Here is an 8,591-nt window from a genome sequence, read left to right on the forward strand (position 1 = left end):
GGCTGAGGGCCAGGTGCCCACCAGAGCTGCCCTATCACTACCCTCTTCATTAGAGAGGGGACAAAAGGTACAACGAAAAAATACTTATGGGTCGAGACAAGGAGAGGGAGAGATCACTCACTAATTATCGTCATGAGTAAAACAGACTGAACTTAGAGAGGGAATTAATCTAATTTATTACTAAGCAAAACAGAGTAGAGGAGTGAGAAATAAAATCAAATCTTAAAACACCTCCCCCCACCCCTCCCATCTTCCCGGGTTCAACTTCACTCCCGGCTTCAACCTCCACCCCCCCTCAGCGGCACAGGGGGACGGGGAGTGGGGGTTACGGTCAGTCCATCACACGTTGTTTCTGCCGCTTCTTCATCCTCAGGGGGAGGACTCCTCACATTGTTCCCCTGCTCCAGCGTGGGGTCCCTCTCACGGGAGACAGTCCTTCACGACCTTCTCCAACATGAGTCTCTCGCACGGGCTACAGTCCTTCACGAACTGCTCCAGCATGGGTCTCTTCCACGGGGTGCAGACCTTCAGGAGCAAACTGCTCCAGCGTGGGTCCCACACGGGGTCACAAGTCCTGCCAGCAAACCTGCTCTGGCATGGGCTTCCCACAGGGTCACAGCCTCCTTCAGGTACATCCACCTGCTCTGGCATGGGGTCCTCCACGGGCTGCAGGTGGAACCTCTACACCCCCTCATCCTTCCTCCATGGGCTGCAGGGGGACAGCCTGCTTCACCATGGTCTTCACCACGGGCTGCAGGGAGATCTCTACTCTGGCACCTGGAGCACCTCCTGCCCTTCCTTCTTCACTGACCTTGGTGTCTGCAGAGTTTCTTACATCTTCTCACTCCTCTCTCCGGCTGCAAAAGCCCTCTCTAACTATTTTTTCCTTCTTAAATATGTTATCACAGAGGTGCTGATTGGCTTGGCCTTGGCCAGCGGTGGGTCTGTCTTGGAGCCGGCTGGCATTGGCTCTGTCAGACACAGGGGAAGCTTCTAGCAGCTTCTCACAGAAGCCATCCCTGTAGCCCCCCCCGCCCCGCTACCAAAACCTTGCCACGCAAACCCAACACAATACAATTTTGAAATATTCTGTGGATAAATTTTATAAACTATGAGAATCTAGGATTGTTTTATGAAACTACAACTTTCAAACCTTCTTCTGAGAAATTTTAGAAGTTATGTGCTAACTATATCTTCTTCGCTTTTAAGAATTGTTCAGTGTAAAACATACTAGTTTTTCTTTTCTCCCCCTTGCCCACCCTGGGGAATCAAGCCAACAGGATCTGTTGACCAATCTCTTTGGCAGTCTTAGTATCAATAATGGTTCCTCTGGATGCTCTAAAAAAATAAAGTCCTAGGAGAAGACAGTTGACTGGAGGATGCTGCTTTGTGTGCCTTGAACATGGCTAGTTACAGTTTCTGTGTGAGCGATGTTAGTAATGGTATCCATTACAACAAGACTGACCAGACTCAAAGCTCAATTTCAGCATTTCTAATGTGACCATCTAAGACCCTTCTTGTGGTAGTAAAACTATAATTTTTGGCAGCTATTCCAGTTTCCTTGCTGACTCTCTCAATATCTTCACGTTCTGTCATTTCCAGAAAAGAAGATGGAAAACCATTTTCCTTCTCATTTATCTGAGTTGTGCCTGTCCAAGTAATGCTGCTGTCAAATTCAATACTTTCTAGCTCCTTGTCAGTATCCCTATCAATTGTAATCACAACTGGAAAAGAATGTGCCAAGTTACTTTCTGGTGTTTATTCTTACATTGGGGTTTTTTTTGTTTGTTTGTTTGGTTGGTTGTTTTTTTTTCCCAGTGCCTCATTGTATCATTGTTCCTTCATAGACTGTCTCCACACTTGCACTCCTAATCTCTTTTTTTTTCATTTTCTTATACTTTGTCTTGCTACTTGCTTGATTGAAAAGCTATCTTCATTTTTGTAGCAGTCACTGAATTCTGATAAAGTTTTCTTGTGGTGATTTCCTTTCTCTAGAATTGTGTTGTCCTTGACTGCATTGTTCAAGTGTTGAGTTTTGTAATTCCTTTTTCCAATAGGCTTTTCGCTTTTAATTCCATCAGTACTTCCAGAGGGTGTCCTTGACCTTTTGCTTGATTGACTTCTTGACCTGTAGCTTTCATAACAGTGTCTCTCATAGAGTCCCCTCCTATCATTTCAATAAAAGACTGTATAATGTATTCTGGACTAGTAGGTTGCCTTGAATAGTGAGCATTAGACTGAGTCCTCCTCCTGCATGAGGACTGATAGACATCTTCAATCACGTTTTGACTATAAAAAGTGAAACCCTCCTGGTATCAGCTTTGGCAATTGTCTCTCATATAATAATGATGACTGTCTATGGCTCTTGATCTTCTTTTGCCAGGGCCCTTGCTGTGTGCTCGTGATCTGCTTCTCTGGATGTAGTTCCTTCATGACTTAGAGATCCTCTCTGGCTTTCTTGAGAGGTGCTGGTGTCATGGCTTCTCAACATCCTCTTGTTTCTTTTGCTCCTGTGTATGCTACCATCTCTGTTTATTGATTATCTCCTTTTAAGCTGACCTTTGCCATGATGTTCCTTCCTAGCTCTACAGCCAGGACTACCTTGACCTCTGAATAGGATTGTGGACTTGTGGAGTTTCCTTTTCTGCACAGTCTGTGATTACAAGGAGAGCACAGTGTGTCCCTTCCTGAAAAGGGGCTCCAGATCAAGTCCTGTGGAGAGAGATAATTTGTTCTTATTATCTTTCCTCCTGATTGCAGAGGGTGAGCAGCTTTTACAGCTACATACAGGATCTGAATATATGAAAGAGTATGGCAAATAACTTCTGCTTGAATCACTGTCACTACATCTGTGAAACTGATTTGGCTGGTGTATCTTTACATCTTCCCTTTTCTCTTCTCTGACTGACTCCTCAGTGTCCAAAGACAGCTCAACTGGTTCTGGTGTCCTCTCAGCTAGTGGCTTAACACATCCAACAGTAACACAATTGTCTAAAGAACAGTTACTGTCATTTAAGTTAGCATTAGCTTGTAACTGAGTTTACTGTTCAGTTCTCTTCATGGCAAAGTCCTCACTAGAACTTTCTGAAACCTCTAGAGGAGAACTTACTATTACATGAGCCTCTCTCTCCTGAAATGGGACTTGGTAGCCCTGAAGTTTCATCACCCAAGGGGGATTGATCAATGCCAGTCATAGATAAACTGTGATCTAGTTCTTAAGAATCTGTCTCATATGGAGATATTGTAATAACTGATGGGTCTGAACAGCTCTCTTCATCATACAGTGGAGCAGAAGAGTCATATTTGGCATGCTGATCAATGCATCTAAGTTAAAAGGAGATAGGGCAAGACTGATGAATTCAGCTGAAGTATGGTGTTCCCATGTTAGAGTGTTATGGTAAGGAAATCTCCAGCCTTCAGGGCTAGCAAAAGAGCCATTTTCTGAAGGTCTGAGTATGTACTCTTTAAAGTAATCTTCATCACAAATTCTGTGGAAAATAGAATAGAAAGACTGCCTGCAGAATAAGCATTCTGCTTTAGTTTTTGACCACTACTGGACAAAAAAGAAACAGAACCTGTGGAAAGAGTGATCTGGATAGCCAACATTGTCAAATCTGTCCAAGCAGATGGGGATTTAGAATCAGGAGATGCTCATTTAGAGTCACCAGATGTACTGCTTTTGGCTGGGATAGAGTTAATTTTCTTCGTTATAGCTTGTATGATGCTATGTTTTGGATTTGTGATGAAAAGAGTGATCATAACACAGGGATGTTTTTGTTATTGCTGAAGAGTGTTTACACAGCTTCAGAGCCTTTTCTGCCCTGCCAGCAGGTGGCTGGAGGGATGCAGAAGAAGTTGGGAGGGGACATAACTGGGACAGCTGAACTCAAATAACCAAAGGAATATTCTATACCATATGACATCACGATCAGCAATAAAAGCTGTGAGAAGTATAAGAAAATGCACAATGTTTGGAGTTATGGCAGTTGTATTCCCAAGTAACTGTTGCACATGATGGAGCTCTGCTTTTCTTGCCAGCTGATGGGAAGTAGTGAATGGATTCCTTATTTAGCTTTGCTTGCATGTGCAGTTGTTGCTTTACGTATTAAACTGTCTTTGCATCAACCCACAAGTTTTCTCACTTTTATATTTACAATTCTCTCCTCCATCAGACGGGGGGAGAGTGGTACTTAGTCGCTGGCCAGGATTAAACCACATGTGATAGAATCAAAGAATCATAGAATAAAAGAATCATAGAATCATAAAATCATAGAAACATAGTATGGTTTGAGTTGGAAGGGACCTCAAAGATCATCTAGTTCCAACCCCCCTACCATGGGCAGGGACACCCTCCACTAGACCAGGTTGTCCAACCTGGCCTTGAACACTTCCAGGGAGGGGGCATCCACAACCTTTCTGGGCAACCTGTTCCAGTGCCTCACCACCCTCACAGTAAAGAATTTCTTTCTAATATCTAAATCTACCCTTTTTCAGTTTAGAACCGTTCCATCTCATCCTATCACTACACCCCGTGAGAAACATTCCCTCCCCATCTTTCCTGTAGGCCTCTTTTAGGTACTGGAAGCCTGCTATAAAGTCTTCCCAAAGCTTTCTTTTGTCTAGGCTGAACTACCCCAGCTCTCCTAGCCTGTCATCATAGGGGAGGTGCTCAAAACCCCCGTTCATCTTCATGGCCCTCATCCAATCTGTTGGTATCTGGTGCAACTTATTTGTGCTAGCTTAGGGCAAAATGTTGCTATCCACTGCAAACTCCTGAGCTGTTGAAGTCATGTTCTACAAAGGAAAGAGAAAGAAAGATCATTACTATTCTAAAGATAAAAGAAAATAATGTTAAAGTCTAAACAAAGAAAACCATCACTGTTGTATTTAACGTTAAAAAAGCCCACATTAGCCAACACTGAGAGAATATCAAAGAAAGAGACAACACTAACTACTTTTCTTGGTTTCTCTGCAGAACACTTGAGAAGTGTAGATGTCATGGGTAAATTCATCCCAACACAGAAAGGAAGGACTCTGAAAAATATCCAGGCTTGGGAACTACATTTCTAGAAAACCTGCTCTCCCCAATGAAGCAATGTCATCTGCCTTCACTAACAAGGGCAGAACTGTCTTTTCTCCTCCGTTTTTAAGTGGAGGTCCTCATTTGCAGCACTGCCTCTTCCAGGGGAACATATGAGTCTGCAGGACCATGCATTCACAAGAGTCCTAAAATAGCTGTTCCTTTACAAATGCAGACACGCCAGAAATATAGCAACTGACACCTCCTGCCCCCCAAAAGACATTCTTTCCACCCTTAGAAGCCCAGCCTTGACACTGATGTTTGTTCTTTCTGACTTCTAATAGACCTCTTTTTTGCTTTTCAGTTCTACATTCCTCTTTTCCTGCTGATGCTGTTTCTCCACTGTCCTCTTTTTCTTTCTGAAGGTTCAACAGCTGTTCCCTTGCTGCAGATTCCCTGCAAAAGCCCTTCAGGGATAAGACACATGAGAAACTAGCTGGAAGTAGATCTTTTGGGGAATTTTCCTGGCAGTCAGCATGCAGTAGCTTCTGCTCAGTGGTGCTTCTATACTGCTGCCATACTTCTTGAACATATCACAGAATAAGAATGGATCTCCACAGAATAAGATGTATTGAAAATGAGCAATAAAAGCAACAGAGGGGCATAGTAAGGTTTATGGTCAAGGGACAGACAACAGTCCAATCAATGAATTTGGAATCATTGGCAGAACCAGGTACATGGCATTGCTAGGGGTGCTCTTTCACCAGGCTCATTACCTGTGATATCACAAGAAGCTGTTAGTTCTGCTGGATCCACGTTCAGTTGCTACTAGTACATAACATGTTGTGATTTACCTGGTCTGTATATACAATGAGTAATTTTTAAACTGTTCAGGCAATTTCAGGTCTGTATTTCACATTCAAATCAGGCTTTGAAGTGTTGCAAGTTTTAAGTGGAACTCAAATCATGCTGGCATATGTGAAGACTACAGGCAGGACTTGCTCTATCTTCCCCATTCTCAAATGACTGTTTTGAAGTGGTCCAGTAAGATTCTGATTAACATCCTTTGAGGCACATTTCCAAAAGAGACCAACATTTGCATATTAAAAATACAAAACCAATTAGTTTCAACTTTTAAGGAAAAAAAAAAAAGGAACCCAAAAACCCCAAAACCAAACCAAACCAAAAAAACCCCCCGAAAACAACAAAAAAAACCAAACAACAAAACAAGTATTTAACCTAAAGTACCAGACTCAGTACAGGCTGGACCTGTACTGTTCACATACCCTCTGCCTCTGCTTTACTGGGCCAACAGTGCTGGCTACTATTGGTGGACCACAGATAGAGATTGTTGGCCTAGATGACCTTCAGAGATGCTTTCCACCCTAAATTAGTCAATGGTTTTATAACTATAGCAGAAACAGCCAGATGTCATTCCTACACCTGTCCTCAGGTATTCAATACCTTTGTATCTAGTCAGACTGTCAACTGTGCTTAGCCATGAATCTATTTTAAAGCTATTTTAGGTACCAAGATTATGCTCAGGCATTATGAGTCACTGGAAAGGAGTAAACAGTTTACTTACACAAAAATCATTGAGCCATCTTTTGCAGCAAGCCCAGGAGCAGGTCGTAACAACATGCTAAATCCTGGGGAAAAGGTGTGCTGTACAGACTGACAAGACAACACGTGGGCACACAGGCACAGATACAAACACAAGTCTACAGAAAAGTCACCGTTTGTGCTCAGCAATGAGTGCATCTAAAAGCGTGTATTCCATTCTGTGAACAATCTGTCCCGAAACAGCCCTCCATGCAAAGATCACTGTAATGGCAGAGAGTTGGAAAGTTTCACAATGAGAAGCAGTTTTCTCACAAAAAGTCAAGCTAGTGCAGAAATTGGTCTTTGGGGCTGCATTTTTTACATGTTTTACCCAGCCAAGAGTACAATTACACAACAGCAGTAAGTTTCATTTTAAAAGGTAGAGGAAAAAAACATGTAAACTTTAAAATACGAATTTGGAAATGTGTGGGAGAGGTAAAGACATTTCCACAGGTAAGAGAACCATAAAACAACAACTAAGCTAATATTCAGATTGAAGTTGTGCACATGCAACATTTTGACATCCAAATGTTCATATTCCTGAGACTTATTTTTCAAAACCATCATAACCCCACGATTCTCTCATCCCTTCAGGCAAAAAGATGATACTATGCTATAGAAACATAAAAGTTTCTCAAGTCTCTATTTGTTTCAAAAATATTTGGGTTTCCTTTGATAGAGACAACAGTTACTATTACTGAACCCTGCAATTTCTCTATTTTTATAATTCTTTTTAATAAGGGATTTAATACTTCCCTTTCATTGTATCAACTGGTGAATTTGTTAATTTAGTTTATAAAACTTTTCAACCAGAATTTATAAACATCATTCTGTAGTTTGGACAGTTGGGTTGTAGGTGACATATTTGATGTACTTTATAAATAATGAAATTTATAAGAAAAAGTTCTGACTTCAACCTCTATTTGACAGTATTTCATAGTGAGTAGCTTAAATTTTGAGTATGCATAGGTTAATGCAGCAGGTGAAATCCAGCTTTCACCTAGGTTGCTTTTATAAAAACAAGGGTTTTCTATCTTGAAAAAAAGATGAAGAAAGAAGAAAAAAAAAAAAAAAAAAAAAAGAGAGAGTGGCTGAGGGGAGACCTTATTACTCTCTACAACTACCTGAAAGGAGGTGGGTGTTGGTCTCTTCTCACAAGTAATAAGTGATAGGACAAGAGGGAATGGCCTTAAGTTGTGCCAGGGGATGTTTAGATTGGATATTAAGAAAAATTTCTTCACCAAAAGGGTTGTCAAGCATTGGAACAGGCTGCCCAGGGAAGTGGTTGAGTGACCATCTCTGGAAGTATTTAAAAGACGCATAGATGTGGTGCTGAGGAGCATGGTATATTGGTGGACTTGGCAGTGCTAGGTTAACGGTTGGACTTGATGATCTTAAAGGGCTTTTCCAACTAAAATGATTCTATGATTCTATGATCTGCAGGAATTTATAGTTGATCCTTCAATTAAGTCAATAAAATGTTAAATGTGTCAGTATCAGTTATACCTGTCATATTAATCTTTGGATACAATGATTTAAGATTATTTTAGTGATAAAACAAAAACTTGATAAACGATAGAGATCGCAAACATGCATTTATTGAAATAAAAATATTGGATGATATGAAGACCATCTGGAAACATGATTATTAGGTAAATGACCATTTTCCTTTTTCAAGTATAACTGCATATAAAATGATACCTCTTCCTTCTTAAAGTTTCTTTTGACGAGAAGAGGGAGTTAGTCAAATTTATGATGGTAATTTTTATGTAACATATAAAAGAAATATTTTGTAGTAAGTGTAGAAATAAACCATTCATGAAATTTCATGAAACTTTAAGTAGGTTGCAAAGTATTAATAACTACCGGAAAAAAATAAAATAAGTACAAATAAATAACATTTAACACATGGAGATTACTATGGAAAATATGAAATTAAAATGAGAATTGCTAAAAGCCAACTTGCATA

At 40.8% G+C, this 8,591-nt stretch overlaps 1 pseudogene; it reads right to left on the minus strand.

The window, feature by feature from the left end:
* Positions 1 to 1,470: 1,470 nt before the first annotated feature.
* LOC104641094 (uncharacterized) lies at positions 1,471 to 3,163 on the minus strand (annotated as a pseudogene).
* Between the last annotated feature and the right edge of the window lie 5,428 nt (positions 3,164 to 8,591).

Source organism: Balearica regulorum, chromosome Z (assembly GCF_011004875.1).
Source record: "Balearica regulorum gibbericeps isolate bBalReg1 chromosome Z, bBalReg1.pri, whole genome shotgun sequence".
Taxonomy (NCBI): domain Eukaryota; kingdom Metazoa; phylum Chordata; class Aves; order Gruiformes; family Gruidae; genus Balearica; species Balearica regulorum.